Below are 19,451 nucleotides of genomic sequence, written 5' to 3'. Positions count from 1 at the left end.
GGGAATAATTGCGGAACATCCTTCTTCCCAAGCCCGTTCAATTTCTTCAAATTCACTTTCGCTCATATTTTAATTTATAATAATCAAAATTGTACTTAAAATTATTGACAACTAAATAAAAACTCAATTCTCCATTGTTGTTATGCACCCCAGTTACTACCTAACAACCAAAGTATCTATCTTGATAAAATGAATGAAACTAGTCAATATGACGAAAATGTTTAATTTTATAATTTATAATGGTATCAATCGTGCAAAAAACGTTATAAGCATGTCGAACGTTAAGGGTAACCGATCTCAGACAATAATTGGAGTCGTCGCTCCGCTCCTCCTCCAAACAATTGTCTTCGATCGGTATAAAACCCTTACCGTTCTCCATACTTAATATACTATTAAACTATTTGAGCGACTGTTTTAAAATTTAAAATATAATTTAAGTACCTACAAGAAGTCTCAGCATTCCGTGTAATAAGAAGGCTCTAAGTTAATTTTTACATAAGTTATGAATATTTATAAAAACTCAAAATGTATTATTTATTTTGCAATTTTCTAAGCAATCAATAAGGATAGACATATTCAGCGAACGCCATATTGAAGATTTTTATACGATTTATGAGTTTCTTAATCTCAAATTTGTTTAAAATGCTTAACTCTTTGGTAATACATGAAAAAAACGAAAATTTACCGTTTTTGATTTTTATTTGTTTATAACTATGTATATCATCAAAATCGGCTGCAGGAAACATATAGGTTATTATTATAGATGTCCATACTACTCAAAAAATTTGGTTTCGGCCTAGAGGGGGTTTTGTCACCAACAGGATATTTTTTTCCTTATTTCTCTGAACTATATTATTAATATAGACTTCTACAATAGTTTTTTAATACATAAGTTCTTTTCCTATCTAAAGAGAATAAAGCTCATATTTAAACTAAACTCGTTCCTGAAGTGTTTTGCTCTAGAATGAAGTCGTTTCAGAATATAATTTTAAAATTAGTAGTTATAAAATCAAAGCATGGCTGTTGCCTACAGCATCGTTTCCAAGTAGGTATGTCAACTTCAATATTTTGAATAAACATAACCTCGTCAACAACTTCGTGTTGATAGAGCCTTTAAACATATTTTTCTTTATAATCTTTTTGAAAATGATTTACAGGGTGCAAATCGAAATGACAAATTCTTTTAGGTAAAAGTGTAATTGTGATTATAATCAACTCTGGCTAATCCAATTAATATAATTTCTGTTACTCCAGTGAATAAGTGGTTAAGTCAATTTTGCATAGTTTTCAGGAGATGACTTACAAGTTTTGACAACATGCCATAAATCGATTTTATATGGTGGAATGCTAAAATTTTACATAAAATTAAGATAAAACAGAAACGTATTATTGGTCTAATTCTGTAACTACTAAGTGACTATTGATTATGTTAATGAGATATGAGACTTAACCATTTATTCACCGTCGACTTACAAAGTTATTCACCTCAATATGTTAATAAGGAAAATAAGGCAATCTATAATTATACATATTTAGTTTTTCGGTTTAATGGCTTAAAAAGAATAGTTATTTATTTAAAGTTTAACAAAAATGTTTTACAATTTAAAAAACAGTAATTCTAAATTAGATTCTATATATTGGTCAGGATCCAATTCCTCCAGGTCAGGATCATTGGCGACATCCTTTTTCGTTTTCAGATTTTGATAAAATGCATGGAGTGAAGGATCTATTAAAGGCAATAAAGACAATAAGTCTTCTTTCTTTTCTGTGGCTATCGGCACTGATTCCTTATTAATGTTAGGCAAAAAAAAAAATATAGTTGGACGTCGTCTATGAGCAAAATTTATTGTTTTAAAACAGTTATGTACAGTGGCCAGAGTGGACCAGAAGACGTCAACTCGAGTTAACCTGTTAAGCACGTAAACGATTGTTGGTCATAACTCGGTCATAACTGGGCAGGTCAATTTAACCATTTATTTCCTGAGATATTATTTTATTAAGTTTTTAGGTAAGTCGACTTAATCTAAATAGTACACAAATTTCACAGATGGACAAAGATACACATACGTATAACCTTGGCTAGAGTCCGCTCACAGCTTAACTACTTATTCACAACATCTGAGAAGTCATTCTGTACTCATTAGTGCACTTAACCCATTTTGTCAAAAAATCGATTTAACCACTTATTCACTGGACTAACAGATTTATGCTCTTTTTTATCGAAACATGGGTTCTCTTTAGCATTCCTTGTCTTTGTGTGGGATGGTGTTCATTTTCAAAGTAGTGTTATATATCTGTTATAGTCAAAGCCCAAATTTCAGGCACTCCTAGGTTTGACTAGGCAATCCTCAGGTCTGACTGACGGTCTTAGTCAAAGCTCGAAATAAATTACAGTTTCGGCCTTTGACTAGTCAAACTTAGAAGAGACCAAGTAGGTCAAGCAAAGGTCGAAATTTAATTATATGAAATCGGGGTTTGACTAGTCAAACCCCGATCAGCTATTAAAATATCGTAATTTGTTAGATTAGATTCAATAATGCGTTATTTTTTATTTTTAATATTTATTACTTTTATATTGTCGTAATTAAAATAAAAAAAAAAGAATGTGTGCACTTTGTACGCACGTAAGAAGTTATACTTCTATTATATAATTTCAACGAAATAAATATACTTAACAGTTACAATACCAAAAATTAACAATAATTACCAAAAATTAACCAAAACTTAACAATACCAAAAATAATGAATATGAGTCATCCGGAATTTGAACCCGCGATCTCTCGATCTCTCGATCTCTCGATCTCTGGTCCAATACTCTACCAACCGAGCTATCAAGCCCCGTGCTATTGACGTGTCGGATATAATTACACATCACGGTGACAAATAGATCAAAGTGAAGTATAAAAATAGATATTTTATTATAAAAAATCAATGGGAAAATCCCAATAGTTGGCTGTATACCATAGTTTAAAAAACCAATACAGAAGTAAAAGCTTCGAGATGTATTCTGGTATAAAATCGTTTATTTAAAAACTATAAAATGTCATCGATTGCAGAACGTTTTCGTTCTAAACAGAACATCTTCAGTGCATCCTGCCGAGTATTTTGAAACTAGCACACCGTAAATAGTGTTAACATCATCATATATGGTTTACATAATGTAATATGTTAAAATGTTATGACTACAAGTCGATGTTAATGGATAAAGTGGAACACATGCTAAAAGGGTGCCATGGTTCCCTGCTCGAAGATACTAGGTACTTGCCAATTCAATGGGCACAGACCAACTCAAGTTGGTTTTTGTTTGCAAGAAACAAAATAAAAATAGCTGAGAAGAGAAAGTCAAAAGTATGGTTTACAATCACATTTACGGTTAAAGAATTCTTTAAAACGCAGATGTTTAAACAGCTATAACAATCTGAACGGATTCTGGTTTTGCGTTGTATAAGTACAGTTCTGCCCAAATTATTAGACGCACTATAAAAGATTTTATAAAAAATGATAATTATGAGGTAATACCATTGCAGTACTAAATAGGTTTTGTGTATGTACCGGACACAAGGTATGGTGTTCGATTGTCTATTAAATTGTCTATATTGAATCGCAACTAGAACATTAATATTAATGAACCAATATGTATTTATTGACTCTTGAAAGAAAACAGATATAACGACAACTAAATATTGTCAATTTGTTGTTGTCATATTGTGGCTCAACAAAATAATAACATTTAATAGTATGTACTTTAATTCTTTCAATTTAATAAACTGGAATACACAGAAAACCTTTTTATTTCATATCAATCACAATTGTAAACCACATACCGCTAATAGGCTTAGTTTTATAGTAAGTTTTGATAAAACGTTTTAGCGGTATCTACCTCTTTTTATATAAAACTTTGTTTTAAAATATAATTAACGGTTCCCTTAATAAACTGGGGCATTTATCCATGAATAAAAACTATTAGCTAGTCCATAAATCCCTAACGGGCCAAAATTTTAGCATTCAATTTTGAAATCGATTTTGCCACCATTTTGTCAAATGTTAGTTACCGCCTTTGAGCCTAGCACGGCAGTTTGCCATTTCGTTCGTTGCAATCCGGGACTGCACGCTGGGGTTTGTTTTGGCTGAATCAGGGAGAGCAGCATATGCGCCTCCTGATGAGAGACTAATAAGTTTCGAAACAGGTAGAGGTGCTTGCTGCACTCTCTGATTGGACTAGAATATGGTTCGGCTGTGTTTTCGTTTTGCAACGAAATTGAAAATAGTTATTCATTTTTTATTTACATTTACTCTGATTGGAGTACGAAGGGAACGATTCTCGTTGGAACTTTACCGCGCTGAGCAGATGAGACGTGAATTGTAAATTGTAGAATTCCCTCATCTTCCTTAGTCTCAGCATCCGTATGGCTTGCATATTGTAGAAGCCTCGGAGGTGCAACCAGAGAAGGTTCCCATTGTTTTCATTCTGGTGGGGTGTAGAATAGCATTATGTTGTTTTATATGCCATTAGAGAGAAAACTTAGTCTTACTTATCACCAGCTTTGATATAGCCAAAGAAGATGCTCGAAATATTTTGTGTATCGTACAAGATAAAACAATAATTGACGGTTTATATAGAGTTGGTACGAAATACGGAACAATAAACACACTTTTTTCAAGAAATCAAATAAGAGAATTCAAAGAGAATTTTCTTAAGTTCGAAGATGACTAGTCAAACCCCGATTTCAGAAAATTAAATTTCGGCCTTTACCTGATTAACTTAGGGCCGGTTGTTCGAACGCTAATCAACAATGATCATTATTAAATATTTAATTACTGTCACCAAAACTGTCAATGTCAACTTTGTTTGGGTTGCTGAAAACATAATTAATTACAATTATGAGATTTATTATTAATTATGTTAATAATTATTGTTATATTAATTGATTATAGTCTCAGAATTGTAATTAATTATGTTTTAACAATTGACATTGACAGTAATTAATTATTTGATAATGATCATTGTTGATTAGCGTTCGAACAACCGGCCCTTAGTCTCTCCGAGGTTTGATTAGTCAAAGGCCGAAACTGTAATTTATTTCAGGCTTTGACTAAGACCGTCAGTTAGACCTGAGGATTGCCTAGTTAAACCTAGGAATACCTGAAATTCGTGCTTTGACTATAACATATCAAAATATTACATATACCTAGTAAAGTCTTTCTTCTACATTTAACCCTGGAAGATCACACCTATTTTTTTTACATAAACCGCACACATGGGTGTCAGATACCCAATGATTTTTTGTGAAGAAATAAAAAAAAAGTAAATATTTTATGATTTCCAGAGACTCTCTAATCACTATTGAATACATACGAATAATTAAATCAATAATTTTATTTTCTCTCTCTTAATTGTAGTAACACAAAAGAACAAAATATTAAAAATACCTAAAAATAATTAAAAAACATTTTCTAAAAAACCGGAAACATAATTCAAAATATTTTAATTTAATTTAACAACAAAATGGTCTTTCTAACTAAAATATAACACCTTTTGATTATAGAACTCCTATTCATTCTTAGCCAGGTATTTCAGTTTCACTCAATTTAGTAACTACATTCATAAGACAGTGTGGCTCTATGATCCATGCATTATGCTTTATAGCAAGCCGAGCATGCACGCTTTGCTTTTCCATATTTGCCTTTGCAGAAATAACACCTAGTTTTCTTTACTAAATTTGTGGGTTGTTGTGTTGTTAGGCCATTAACTTGAACGCACACTTGATCGAATACCTCACACATGGGTGCTACATACCCTAGCCTGTATTCAATAAATTCTCGTGATTGGAAATATTGCTCAAATGAGACCGCAACTACACACCCGTCCTTGGCAGACTAGAGACTGAATTTACATAAAGCAGCATTACCATTGAAATGCAGCTGCGCAAGCTACATGCAGTTAAGTGTCGCGATGGGTATCTCACACCCAAGTGTGAGCTTCCAGGGTTAAGAGTGGCTTACCTTGGTTGTCAGTCAAATCCCGACTCTTTTGAGCTTGTATAAACCAGCAGCTTTTTTAACTGTGTGCATATTACACAAATCGGGTTTCCGCATGTTCGCACATTCTTCTGTTAGTCATTGATGTTTAGCTACCCTAATTGTTTTTTTGATTTATGTGCTTCTTGTCTGTACGGTTATGTTCTGATCATTTATCTTTCACCTTGTTTATCCATCGTATCTAAAATTTGGTTTATTCATCTTGACTAGTTTTCCAGCCTCTCCTAGTCTGTATCAGCTTATGACTTGCTTTGAACCGTGTATATTTGTCGACAAACGATGGAAGACCTTGCGCCATCTACGCCGGCCATAAATAGATGGAGGATCGTAAATCACATATTCTAATGGAAATAACAAATAACGCTATTTCACGTTGTGTTGATTCCCGTCTTTACTTTTATCTGTTTCTTTTAGATATTTTTTTCTTAGCGTGCCATGCCACGGTCCGTTGGATCCCAGCTTAATTTGACGCATATGTTAATATACAGACAGTGATAATTGCGTTAAGAACCAAGTTGCGTTAACGAAAAATCTGGAAAACATGTTGTTATGTAATACGGGATAAAGCTAGTTGTTATTCGCAGTGTGCAAGTACTTGGAGGGGATACGAGAAACGATCGTGCGCGAATATCAGAGAAATCTTGCGACTTTCTTAAATAATTCATATTGTCAATTAAAATTTTCAAATTGACGTATATTTCATACCTACTGTCATTGAAGAAGAAAAATTATATGTTGCTCACAATATTGATATAATATGCAATTATTATATAAAAGTTTATTAATTAATTGTATTTTGCTTGCAGTACTGCATTTTAATAATTAATTTTATTTACTACATACAATTGTTTACCTTTTAATAACATAACCTAAATCTTATTTTCTTCTTATAATTTTTTTGGGCTACGGTCTTGACAATTATCCAGCAAGCAGGACCATGAGTAATGGTCGCTGGGTTTAATTAGTTAGGTAGTAGAGACAATGGACTGTTTAGATTTGTAGAGATAAGATATATATGGGCATTTAGTATAGCAAAAATGAAAAAATGTGTGTGTTTGTACGCAAATGTGAAAAAGTTGACCTGGCTATATGTTCATAAATTGTATCAATGTTAGAGAAAATATCGCACCTACCTTTAAAATGGGTGTAATTGGCCGGTATCTCCAGGATTGGGCAGCATCTCCATGACGGAACGGCCACCCGGGTGGTAAACTAGGCAAATGTGTCTCGTTCGACGTAGAATTTCGTACTGACTTTTTGTCGTCTTTTGCGGGGCCGAGGAGGTAACAGCCCTTAGCTTGGGTCATAAATTATTGACGCATGTGGTGCTTTGAAAGGCATTAGTGTCAAAGATGCCTTTGTGTTAAAAGTAAAAGTGCGTTTTCTCTGAATATCTGCTCAAAATATGATACAGCCAGTCATTTTACAGGGCAGTGTTGTAAAATACAAAATATAGGGTGAATATCAAATAAGATTATAGGTTTTAAAAGAAATGAATCGTATTACATAATTAACTAGTCATATGCTTAACTATAAAAAACTAATAAACTAAAATACTAAAATACGTTGCATACTTTCCCAAACATTCTCCCCCTCCAAAAACGAATGTTTTTAAGAACGATTGGAAGTATAAGTATAAATATGAACATGAAGAGATAGAATATAACGTAGTAAAGAGATAGAATAAAAAAATGGTAAAAGATATAGAATAGTAAAAATAGTAAAAGAGTTAGAATAGTAAAAGTAATAAAATAATAGTAATAAAAGAAAAGTAATGAAAGTATAGTGGTATAATGTTAGTATAATGGTAGTATAGTACAGGAATGCACTGAACACGAAATATGACTCCGTAAGCATACCTTGACCACCGAACGTCTGAGGTTGCCATGCATGGATGAACAAGCGCGTCGGACGCCGTTAACCGAAAAAGATATCTGATCCAATCGATTGTCAGGATAATACCGTAAGGACGAAATATTGATTGCCAGATAAGCTGTGGGCGAATTTTGACCACCGAACGTCTGAGGTTGCCATACACGGATGAACAAGCGCGTCGGACGCCGTTAACCGAAAAAGATATCTGATCCAATCGATTGTCAAAATAAGACGATTTTTTCCTATATAAATTCCTATTGATTGACAGATAACCGTGGGATGCGAAAGAAAGAAGAAAAGCCGCGTCGAAACCTCTACGGGGGGTCGTATGTACTAGAGATAAAGTATTCGACGATAGCTGATAAGTAATAATAAAGTGATATTTCGGCGTGGACCACGGTAGAAAACTGCCAATTGTAGGGAAAACCTGTAACAGTTGTGCCGGTGACCAACCACGACTAACACAAGCTGCGAGGTTTTGATGAGATGGCATTTAATGCCGAGAAAAACATGAGATCAGTCCTTGTATGTGGCTTATGATTGGCAAGAAAAGAATTAAGCTAAGTAAACAATTGTGAAATTTGACCAAACGTGAAGATTGGACGAAAAACTCGTTGACAAAATGTGACATGGACATTATGAGTGCCAAGAGCTCCAACCCTGCTATTGGTGATCATGTAAAAAAGACTAGAAATTTGGCACATACAAGTACAATCTGACATGTTAATATAGATAATATTGTTGTAGCAGACATTTGGCCAGTAAAAGACACTGAGAAATAAGCCAAGAGGATAAAAAAAAAAGAAAAGACGTCAGTCGTACGGCTCCATTCCAGGAAAATACCTTGATAATGGACGAATTCCTCCTTGGCAAACGAAAAGAGAAAAGTGTCAAATTATCTGAACCAAAGTCGCTGAGTACCCCGGGGTAGATTTAGATGGTTGCTTGCTGCGAATCATCGAGCTTTAGAAGCTGAATAAGCTCTAACTGTGGAGAGCGAGTAGATGAAAGAGAATCACTTCCTAGCAAACCGTCATGAATGTAGAAAGTAGCGATAGTGTTAGTGACGCCGTAGGAGAATGTGATCCTGTAGTAAACGAAAACTCTTGGAGTTTGGTAAAGTAAGAAGATATGAAGACGTGACTTGATGCAGACGCGTGGAGAATATTCTCTGTAATAAACGAAAACTCTTGGAGTTTTTTAAAGTAAGAAAATATGAAGACGTGACTTGATGCAGACACGTGGAGAATATTCTCTGTAGCAAACGAAAACTCTTGGAGTTTTGTAAAGTAAGAAAATACGAAGACGTGACTTGATGCAGACACGTGGAGAATATTCTTGGAGCGGTTTACAAGGAGCCGATCTCCAGAGAACTCTCGAATAGTTCCAAAATTCCTTGTTAACGTTAATTTATCGATACCTTTGATTTATGTTGCAGATGAAGAAGTAATGAAAATATCGAAAATTAAGTAACAGAGGAAACGCCCTTTGAGGACTAGTATAAAAGTGGTATGTAGAGACACACCTCGAACGTCATATTACGTAGATGAACGTCGAAGATAGAACGAATTTTGGATGTAAGTAACGAATTTAATAATTTGTTGTATAAAAAGCTGCGCAATGAGCTGTGTAAATAAGTAATTAAGTAACTAACTAAGTGGACACCTTAAAATCGTATTCAGGAAACGGTGTCATATGCTGGGAAGAACTAAAATGATTTTTAGACCCGACATGTTTCTCTATGAGATTTCCTGAAACGGTTTCCTAGCATACAAAACGACTATATGCCGAAAAGTAAGTGAGTATGTATCGAAAGAAAATAAAATAAATTATGTTGTCGAAATTATAGAGTACCATAAAACCTTCGTGTTGTCTCTGGTAAAGTAAATAAATAGCTTAGAAAATATCCTCATAAACTTGATTGTGCTGGGACAAAAACTGCAGATTTAGATATGTTTTCGACTTTCTGAAACCTTTGTAGAAGCAAAGTGAAAAAGCAAGTGTAAATGTGAAGCAAAAAGAAATTGAAAGAGCCATATGGACTCGCTCCTATAGAACATTACCGAAAATCGTTTCTAAGGCCACAAGTTGATTTGGTTCGCAAAGAATTCGATCAGAATGTAACAGAAGAAGAACCAATTCAGCACCTATAAGATTGCCTATAGGACGTGGTTGTATGAAAAAGAAGAGTTTACTAGAAAAGTTTGAGCTAACTGAACTGAGCGGTTTGAGACATATCTAATACAAAGTTGTGGTTCTCACTTCATATAATGTTTGAAGAAGCGGTTAACTAAGAAGCAAAATTCATTTGCAGGTTGGTTAAAACGAAGAGAAGTGTGAGACGATGATTTGCAACCCTTACTGTGAAACGAATGAATGCATGAATGAATGAGTAAGGTGAAATCAAGCAGTCTACATAGAAATTATGTTGTTTAACCAACGCGAAATGATCTTAAGGCCTTTTAGTCAAACAAAAGACGAACCTGTATATAAAATTGTGAAAACCAAAACAAAAGAAACATTATTTAACACTTTGAATAGTAACCCTAGGGTGATATGTGGCACCAAAGGCTAGAGTTAACGAGATTACGAAGAACGTAGAAAGTAGAAGTAATGAGAAAATGATTGAATACGAATAGAATGAGTAGAACAAAACTGAATGAATTAAATTGAGATGAAGCGGTGCGATGTGTGAAAATTTCAATAAAAATGGTTTCGAATTTATCTGCCCGTCTACGAATAATTCAAAAATATTGACTTGCTGCTTGAATGTGAGTGTCTGTTTCAATCTAGGGTGTGCTGCTTGGAGCGAAGAATTGGAGGTGTTTATTTTGCTCAACATTGCGAGATAAGAAGTAAGAATGTACGTAAAGCGACAATGCAGTCAAAATTAAACAACGCAAACCAACGAAAAATGAATAAATGCTCTAGAATTTAATAAGACAAATTAAACTATTTGATGTGAGACACAAATAATCGCAAATTAGTAATAATATTATTGCCATTAATACAAGACAGCAGAAATAGCAACAAATAGATAAGTACAGTAAGGATAACGAAACAGGTACAGATAGAATCCAAATAATTTAAGAAGAAGAACGTGTAAGAAAAAGTATGCCTATAATACCAGATTGAATAAAAAATAATCACTTAAAATCATATAGCACAATAAATAATAACCAATGTTGTATTATTAAACAATGAATGATAAATATAATAATAGAAAAATCAAAATGTTTATATAATCAAATAATTATATTATGTAATGTAATCAAATAAAATTGTTAAACAGTATGAACACACTTAATTATGTAAATTAATTAGATGTAATTGAAATATGAATAGATTTTTCGAAGGACCGTTTAATTGATATTAAGATATTGATGAAGTAAAACAAAGGATGAAATAACTATATTAATTAATTAAAAATGAAAATCCTGGCTCGATAGTAACCAAACTGAAGCGTCTAATGTCTTCTGATTGATGAGTAATGGTCGCTGGGTTTAATTAGTTAGGTAGTAGAGACAATGGACTGTTTAGATTTGTAGAGATAAGATATATATGGGCATTTAGTATAGCAAAAATGAAAAAATGTGTGTGTTTGTACGCAAATGTGAAAAAGTTGACCTGGCTATATGTTCATAAATTGTATCAATGTTAGAGAAAATATCGCACCTACCTTTAAAATGGGTGTAATTGGCCGGTATCTCCAGGATTGGGCAGCATCTCCATGACGGAACGGCCACCCGGGTGGTAAACTAGGCAAATGTGTCTCGTTCGACGTAGAATTTCGTACTGACTTTTTGTCGTCTTTTGCGGGGCCGAGGAGGTAACAGCCCTTAGCTTGGGTCATAAATTATTGACGCATGTGGTGCTTTGAAAGGCATTAGTGTCAAAGATGCCTTTGTGTTAAAAGTAAAAGTGCGTTTTCTCTGAATATCTGCTCAAAATATGATACAGCCAGTCATTTTACAGGGCAGTGTTGTAAAATACAAAATATAGGGTGAATATCAAATAAGATTATAGGTTTTAAAAGAAATGAATCGTATTACATAATTAACTAGTCATATGCTTAACTATAAAAAACTAATAAACTAAAATACTAAAATACGTTGCATACTTTCCCAAACATTCTCCCCCTCCAAAAACGAATGTTTTTAAGAACGATTGGAAGTATAAGTATAAATATGAACATGAAGAGATAGAATATAACGTAGTAAAGAGATAGAATAAAAAAATGGTAAAAGATATAGAATAGTAAAAATAGTAAAAGAGTTAGAATAGTAAAAGTAATAAAATAATAGTAATAAAAGAAAAGTAATGAAAGTATAGTGGTATAATGTTAGTATAATGGTAGTATAGTACAGGAATGCACTGAACACGAAATATGACTCCGTAAGCATACCTTGACCACCGAACGTCTGAGGTTGCCATGCATGGATGAACAAGCGCGTCGGACGCCGTTAACCGAAAAAGATATCTGATCCAATCGATTGTCAGGATAATACCGTAAGGACGAAATATTGATTGCCAGATAAGCTGTGGGCGAATTTTGACCACCGAACGTCTGAGGTTGCCATACACGGATGAACAAGCGCGTCGGACGCCGTTAACCGAAAAAGATATCTGATCCAATCGATTGTCAAAATAAGACGATTTTTTCCTATATAAATTCCTATTGATTGACAGATAACCGTGGGATGCGAAAGAAAGAAGAAAAGCCGCGTCGAAACCTCTACGGGGGGTCGTATGTACTAGAGATAAAGTATTCGACGATAGCTGATAAGTAATAATAAAGTGATATTTCGGCGTGGACCACGGTAGAAAACTGCCAATTGTAGGGAAAACCTGTAACAGTTGTGCCGGTGACCAACCACGACTAACACAAGCTGCGAGGTTTTGATGAGATGGCATTTAATGCCGAGAAAAACATGAGATCAGTCCTTGTATGTGGCTTATGATTGGCAAGAAAAGAATTAAGCTAAGTAAACAATTGTGAAATTTGACCAAACGTGAAGATTGGACGAAAAACTCGTTGACAAAATGTGACATGGACATTATGAGTGCCAAGAGCTCCAACCCTGCTATTGGTGATCATGTAAAAAAGACTAGAAATTTGGCACATACAAGTACAATCTGACATGTTAATATAGATAATATTGTTGTAGCAGACATTTGGCCAGTAAAAGACACTGAGAAATAAGCCAAGAGGATAAAAAAAAAGAAAAGACGTCAGTCGTACGGCTCCATTCCAGGAAAATACCTTGATAATGGACGAATTCCTCCTTGGCAAACGAAAAGAGAAAAGTGTCAAATTATCTGAACCAAAGTCGCTGAGTACCCCGGGGTAGATTTAGATGGTTGCTTGCTGCGAATCATCGAGCTTTAGAAGCTGAATAAGCTCTAACTGTGGAGAGCGAGTAGATGAAAGAGAATCACTTCCTAGCAAACCGTCATGAATGTAGAAAGTAGCGATAGTGTTAGTGACGCCGTAGGAGAATGTGATCCTGTAGTAAACGAAAACTCTTGGAGTTTGGTAAAGTAAGAAGATATGAAGACGTGACTTGATGCAGACGCGTGGAGAATATTCTCTGTAATAAACGAAAACTCTTGGAGTTTTTTAAAGTAAGAAAATATGAAGACGTGACTTGATGCAGACACGTGGAGAATATTCTCTGTAGCAAACGAAAACTCTTGGAGTTTTGTAAAGTAAGAAAATACGAAGACGTGACTTGATGCAGACACGTGGAGAATATTCTTGGAGCGGTTTACAAGGAGCCGATCTCCAGAGAACTCTCGAATAGTTCCAAAATTCCTTGTTAACGTTAATTTATCGATACCTTTGATTTATGTTGCAGATGAAGAAGTAATGAAAATATCGAAAATTAAGTAACAGAGGAAACGCCCTTTGAGGACTAGTATAAAAGTGGTATGTAGAGACACACCTCGAACGTCATATTACGTAGATGAACGTCGAAGATAGAACGAATTTTGGATGTAAGTAACGAATTTAATAATTTGTTGTATAAAAAGCTGCGCAATGAGCTGTGTAAATAAGTAATTAAGTAACTAACTAAGTGGACACCTTAAAATCGTATTCAGGAAACGGTGTCATATGCTGGGAAGAACTAAAATGATTTTTAGACCCGACATGTTTCTCTATGAGATTTCCTGAAACGGTTTCCTAGCATACAAAACGACTATATGCCGAAAAGTAAGTGAGTATGTATCGAAAGAAAATAAAATAAATTATGTTGTCGAAATTATAGAGTACCATAAAACCTTCGTGTTGTCTCTGGTAAAGTAAATAAATAGCTTAGAAAATATCCTCATAAACTTGATTGTGCTGGGACAAAAACTGCAGATTTAGATATGTTTTCGACTTTCTGAAACCTTTGTAGAAGCAAAGTGAAAAAGCAAGTGTAAATGTGAAGCAAAAAGAAATTGAAAGAGCCATATGGACTCGCTCCTATAGAACATTACCGAAAATCGTTTCTAAGGCCACAAGTTGATTTGGTTCGCAAAGAATTCGATCAGAATGTAACAGAAGAAGAACCAATTCAGCACCTATAAGATTGCCTATAGGACGTGGTTGTATGAAAAAGAAGAGTTTACTAGAAAAGTTTGAGCTAACTGAACTGAGCGGTTTGAGACATATCTAATACAAAGTTGTGGTTCTCACTTCATATAATGTTTGAAGAAGCGGTTAACTAAGAAGCAAAATTCATTTGCAGGTTGGTTAAAACGAAGAGAAGTGTGAGACGATGATTTGCAACCCTTACTGTGAAACGAATGAATGCATGAATGAATGAGTAAGGTGAAATCAAGCAGTCTACATAGAAATTATGTTGTTTAACCAACGCGAAATGATCTTAAGGCCTTTTAGTCAAACAAAAGACGAACCTGTATATAAAATTGTGAAAACCAAAACAAAAGAAACATTATTTAACACTTTGAATAGTAACCCTAGGGTGATATGTGGCACCAAAGGCTAGAGTTAACGAGATTACGAAGAACGTAGAAAGTAGAAGTAATGAGAAAATGATTGAATACGAATAGAATGAGTAGAACAAAACTGAATGAATTAAATTGAGATGAAGCGGTGCGATGTGTGAAAATTTCAATAAAAATGGTTTCGAATTTATCTGCCCGTCTACGAATAATTCAAAAATATTGACTTGCTGCTTGAATGTGAGTGTCTGTTTCAATCTAGGGTGTGCTGCTTGGAGCGAAGAATTGGAGGTGTTTATTTTGCTCAACATTGCGAGATAAGAAGTAAGAATGTACGTAAAGCGACAATGCAGTCAAAATTAAACAACGCAAACCAACGAAAAATGAATAAATGCTCTAGAATTTAATAAGACAAATTAAACTATTTGATGTGAGACACAAATAATCGCAAATTAGTAATAATATTATTGCCATTAATACAAGACAGCAGAAATAGCAACAAATAGATAAGTACAGTAAGGATAACGAAACAGGTACAGATAGAATCCAAATAATTTAAGAAGAAGAACGTGTAAGAAAAAGTATGCCTATAATACCAGATTGAATAAAAAATAATCACTTAAAATCATATAGCACAATAAATAATAACCAATGTTGTATTATTAAACAATGAATGATAAATATAATAATAGAAAAATCAAAATGTTTATATAATCAAATAATTATATTATGTAATGTAATCAAATAAAATTGTTAAACAGTATGAACACACTTAATTATGTAAATTAATTAGATGTAATTGAAATATGAATAGATTTTTCGAAGGACCGTTTAATTGATATTAAGATATTGATGAAGTAAAACAAAGGATGAAATAACTATATTAATTAATTAAAAATGAAAATCCTGGCTCGATAGTAACCAAACTGAAGCGTCTAATGTCTTCTGATTGATGAGTAATGGTCGCTGGGTTTAATTAGTTAGGTAGTAGAGACAATGGACTGTTTAGATTTGTAGAGATAAGATATATATGGGCATTTAGTATAGCAAAAATGAATAAATGTGTGTGTTTGTACGCAAATGTGAAAAAGTTGACCTGGCTATATGTTCATAAATTGTATCAATGTTAGAGAAAATATCGCACCTACCTTTAAAATGGGTGTAATTGGCCGGTATCTCCAGGATTGGGCAGCATCTCCATGACGGAACGGCCACCCGGGTGGTAAACTAGGCAAATGTGTCTCGTTCGACGTAGAATTTCGTACTGACTTTTTGTCGTCTTTTGCGGGGCCGAGGAGGTAACAGCCCTTAGCTTGGGTCATAAATTATTGACGCATGTGGTGCTTTGAAAGGCATTAGTGTCAAAGATGCCTTTGTGTTAAAAGTAAAAGTGCGTTTTCTCTGAATATCTGCTCAAAATATGATACAGCCAGTCATTTTACAGGGCAGTGTTGTAAAATACAAAATATAGGGTGAATATCAAATAAGATTATAGGTTTTAAAAGAAATGAATCGTATTACATAATTAACTAGTCATATGCTTAACTATAAAAAACTAATAAACTAAAATACTAAAATACGTTGCATACTTTCCCAAACAACTCTTAATAACATATTTTACTAAACTAGTCAAATAGCTCTTAAGTTAACGCCTAAAGATAGAAAACTATCATGTAATGCACATTTATTGGTTTCTAACTATAATTTCCCATCTCTACTACTTTCACCTTTTTATTTTAGAACTTATTATGGTTTCCATCTTTTGGGTTATTTGGCCGGTTTTTGCGTACTCATAACCGTACGTCAATTTATTATTATTGCTGTTTTATATTTATATTATAAACATAAAATATAAATATTGCGATGTTTTGGTGTATAGCTATTCAAATTATTCTCTTTTGGTTCGCAAAGATTCACAATATACAGCACTTTCTTAGCAATATAATGTGACTTATAGTCTAAGAGCTAGTAAACCCTCCGACTAACGGTCGTCCTGTAAGGCTAGAAATTTGTCTAGTGATAATTCATAGCATACCAAGGCTAACAACCATGACCTGGCAGACATCAGCTGTGCACGTGTATCAACTAGGTGAATGGAAAGTTCATAGTTTAGGGGTAAAATAAACTTTTTCCTGTAAGGTTTAAATTTAAGTATGTGTTTGAGTAAGTCATTTAGAAGAAATGTGTACAATGGCAGGCGAGGGAAAGATTAGGGGTTTTTGCTAAAATTATTTTTTTTTTCATCGAACAAACTTTTTTGAATCATTCCAAACAGAAAAGGCCTTTGGTGATTTTTCTCTTAAGTTAATAGTTTTTGTTATATTGTAAACGATTGAAAATTTTGAAAATTGCGAAATCGGCCATTTTTAAACCTAAATCGGACATTTATCTAAAAATTTTAAAGTTGCCAAGAGTTTTTTGCAATACAATATCGGAAACCCCTTTGTTTTTTAATTGCTAACCAAGCGGGCGCGACACTGTAGTATAAGTGAGGACGTTTGAGTTGGAGTAAATTCATTATCTCGAGAATGGGCAAATTTCAAGAGAAATCCTCAGACATGTCGATTTTTATTTTTAACTTAGGACTTTTTGACATATATATATATATATATATATATATATATATATATATATATATATATATATATATATATATATATATATATATATATATATATATATATATATATATATATATATATACATCCCGCTATTAAATTGGCATCTTTTCACGTTGCAGTCATTTGGCATCACCTAGAAATGCTATCATTTTCTAGGTATAATCCGTGAATGTTCGCTTAGTACACTTCTTTAAGCTTGGCACCGTTGTCGGATTTTCAGTAATCCGATTTATTTATATATTTTATTCCTTACACTATAACGACAATTTGACCCCCGTAGGTCAAAAACATTGCTTAAACATCACTTTGGCAACAACAGGATGTTGCCAAGATATACATTTTTACGGAAAAGACAGTACCTAGTTAGATACATAATATCGATCGCTTCACCTTACAAGTCTTCCACTCGCACTCAGGTAAAAACCAGTTGTAGGCTCTTTTGTCTGAACGGGTCCCTGAATGAGTTTAATAATTCACTTTTATTGTGTATTTTGTTTCGTTTAGTTGAAATATCAGATTTTGTTTGTAACGAATTTCATAATAGATATTTAAATTATTTTTTTGTTAACAAAAACAAATTTTAAAGTTTGACATTTGAAAAATTAATTTTATATTGCCATTTTCATGACATGATCAATGGTTAATTGCATTTATAATAATTTAATGGGTCATTGCGAAACAATATACAGTGCGTCCATAAAGTAACGCATAAATTCATTATTTCACAAACCGGACACTTTCAGGAAAAATACCGAAACAGGTCGATTTTTATTTTTAAATTACAATTTATTGGCATACATATCATACTAGTGACGTCATCCATCTGGGCGTGATGACGTAATCGTTGATTTTTTTAAATAAGAATAAAGGGCATGTAATAGCTCATTTGAAAGGGTATGTAATTCTCTATTCAATAATATAATTGTTAATATAATTATTTATACAGGGTGTCCAAAAAATGTTATTTAAATTAAATTAATTGGTATAAAAAGATGAATGTATGTAATTTGTTTAATTCTAAATATATTTTATTGGTGCCAGCAAACATAAAAATGTTTTATTTAAAACCTAAATATTGATTTTCGCTTAAGCGTAATCTTAAACTTCCAAGAGGCAGGTGGATGGCAGCTGTAAGATTTAATTTTCTGACAAAAGTAAAACGAATTTTGAATTAAATAAGTTACATACAGTTTTCTTTTTGTCTCAATTAATTTAATTAAAGAATTCTTTTTGGACACCCTGTATATATAATTATGTTATTGTTTGTATTAGTAAATAGAGAATTAAATACCCTTTCAAATGAGCTATCACATGACCCCTATTCTCATTTAAAAAATTCATCGATTACGTTATCAAGCCCAGATGGATGACATCACTAGTATGATATGTAATATGCCAAAAAATTGTAATTTAAAAATAAAAATCGACCTGTTTCGAAAATTTTCCTTAAAGTCGCCGGTTTACGAAATAATGAAATTATGCGTTACTTTATGGAAGCACTGTATGTTACAATGTGTAAATTTTTCAGGAAACGTAAAAATCTTTCCATTAGTAGTTAGAGATTCTGATAGTAATACTATATTTTATATAAGTATTATGGGTTATAAATGCATCTATTAGGTCTGGATCCCGCGTATGAAAAAAAAGTTGATTAATAGCAAGCTGAAAATTTGTTAATAGCTTAAGGGTGTTTAGTCGGATAAACTTTTATACATGGGAACACTGGAACAGGGGCAGTTTTAATTGTGAAACAGGTTGAAAATTTGGAACGGTCACACCACGAAAACGGCACATTTATTTTGTCCGACATAACAGACTTAAACTCTCCGAATAGAGATTAAACTCTCATGCAAAAATTAGACTGTTATTTATCACCTGTCATAATTCCTGTCATTTGACATATTCTACATGCTCTACTCATTAAAAGGCCCATTTGGTGATAAATAGCAGTCTAATTTTTGCATG

The sequence above is a fragment of the Diabrotica virgifera genome, chromosome 1, assembly GCF_917563875.1.
Source record: "Diabrotica virgifera virgifera chromosome 1, PGI_DIABVI_V3a".
Classification (NCBI taxonomy): Eukaryota; Metazoa; Arthropoda; class Insecta; order Coleoptera; family Chrysomelidae; genus Diabrotica; species Diabrotica virgifera.
The sequence above is the reverse complement of the archived record's forward strand: the minus strand, read 5'-3'. Positions refer to the sequence as shown.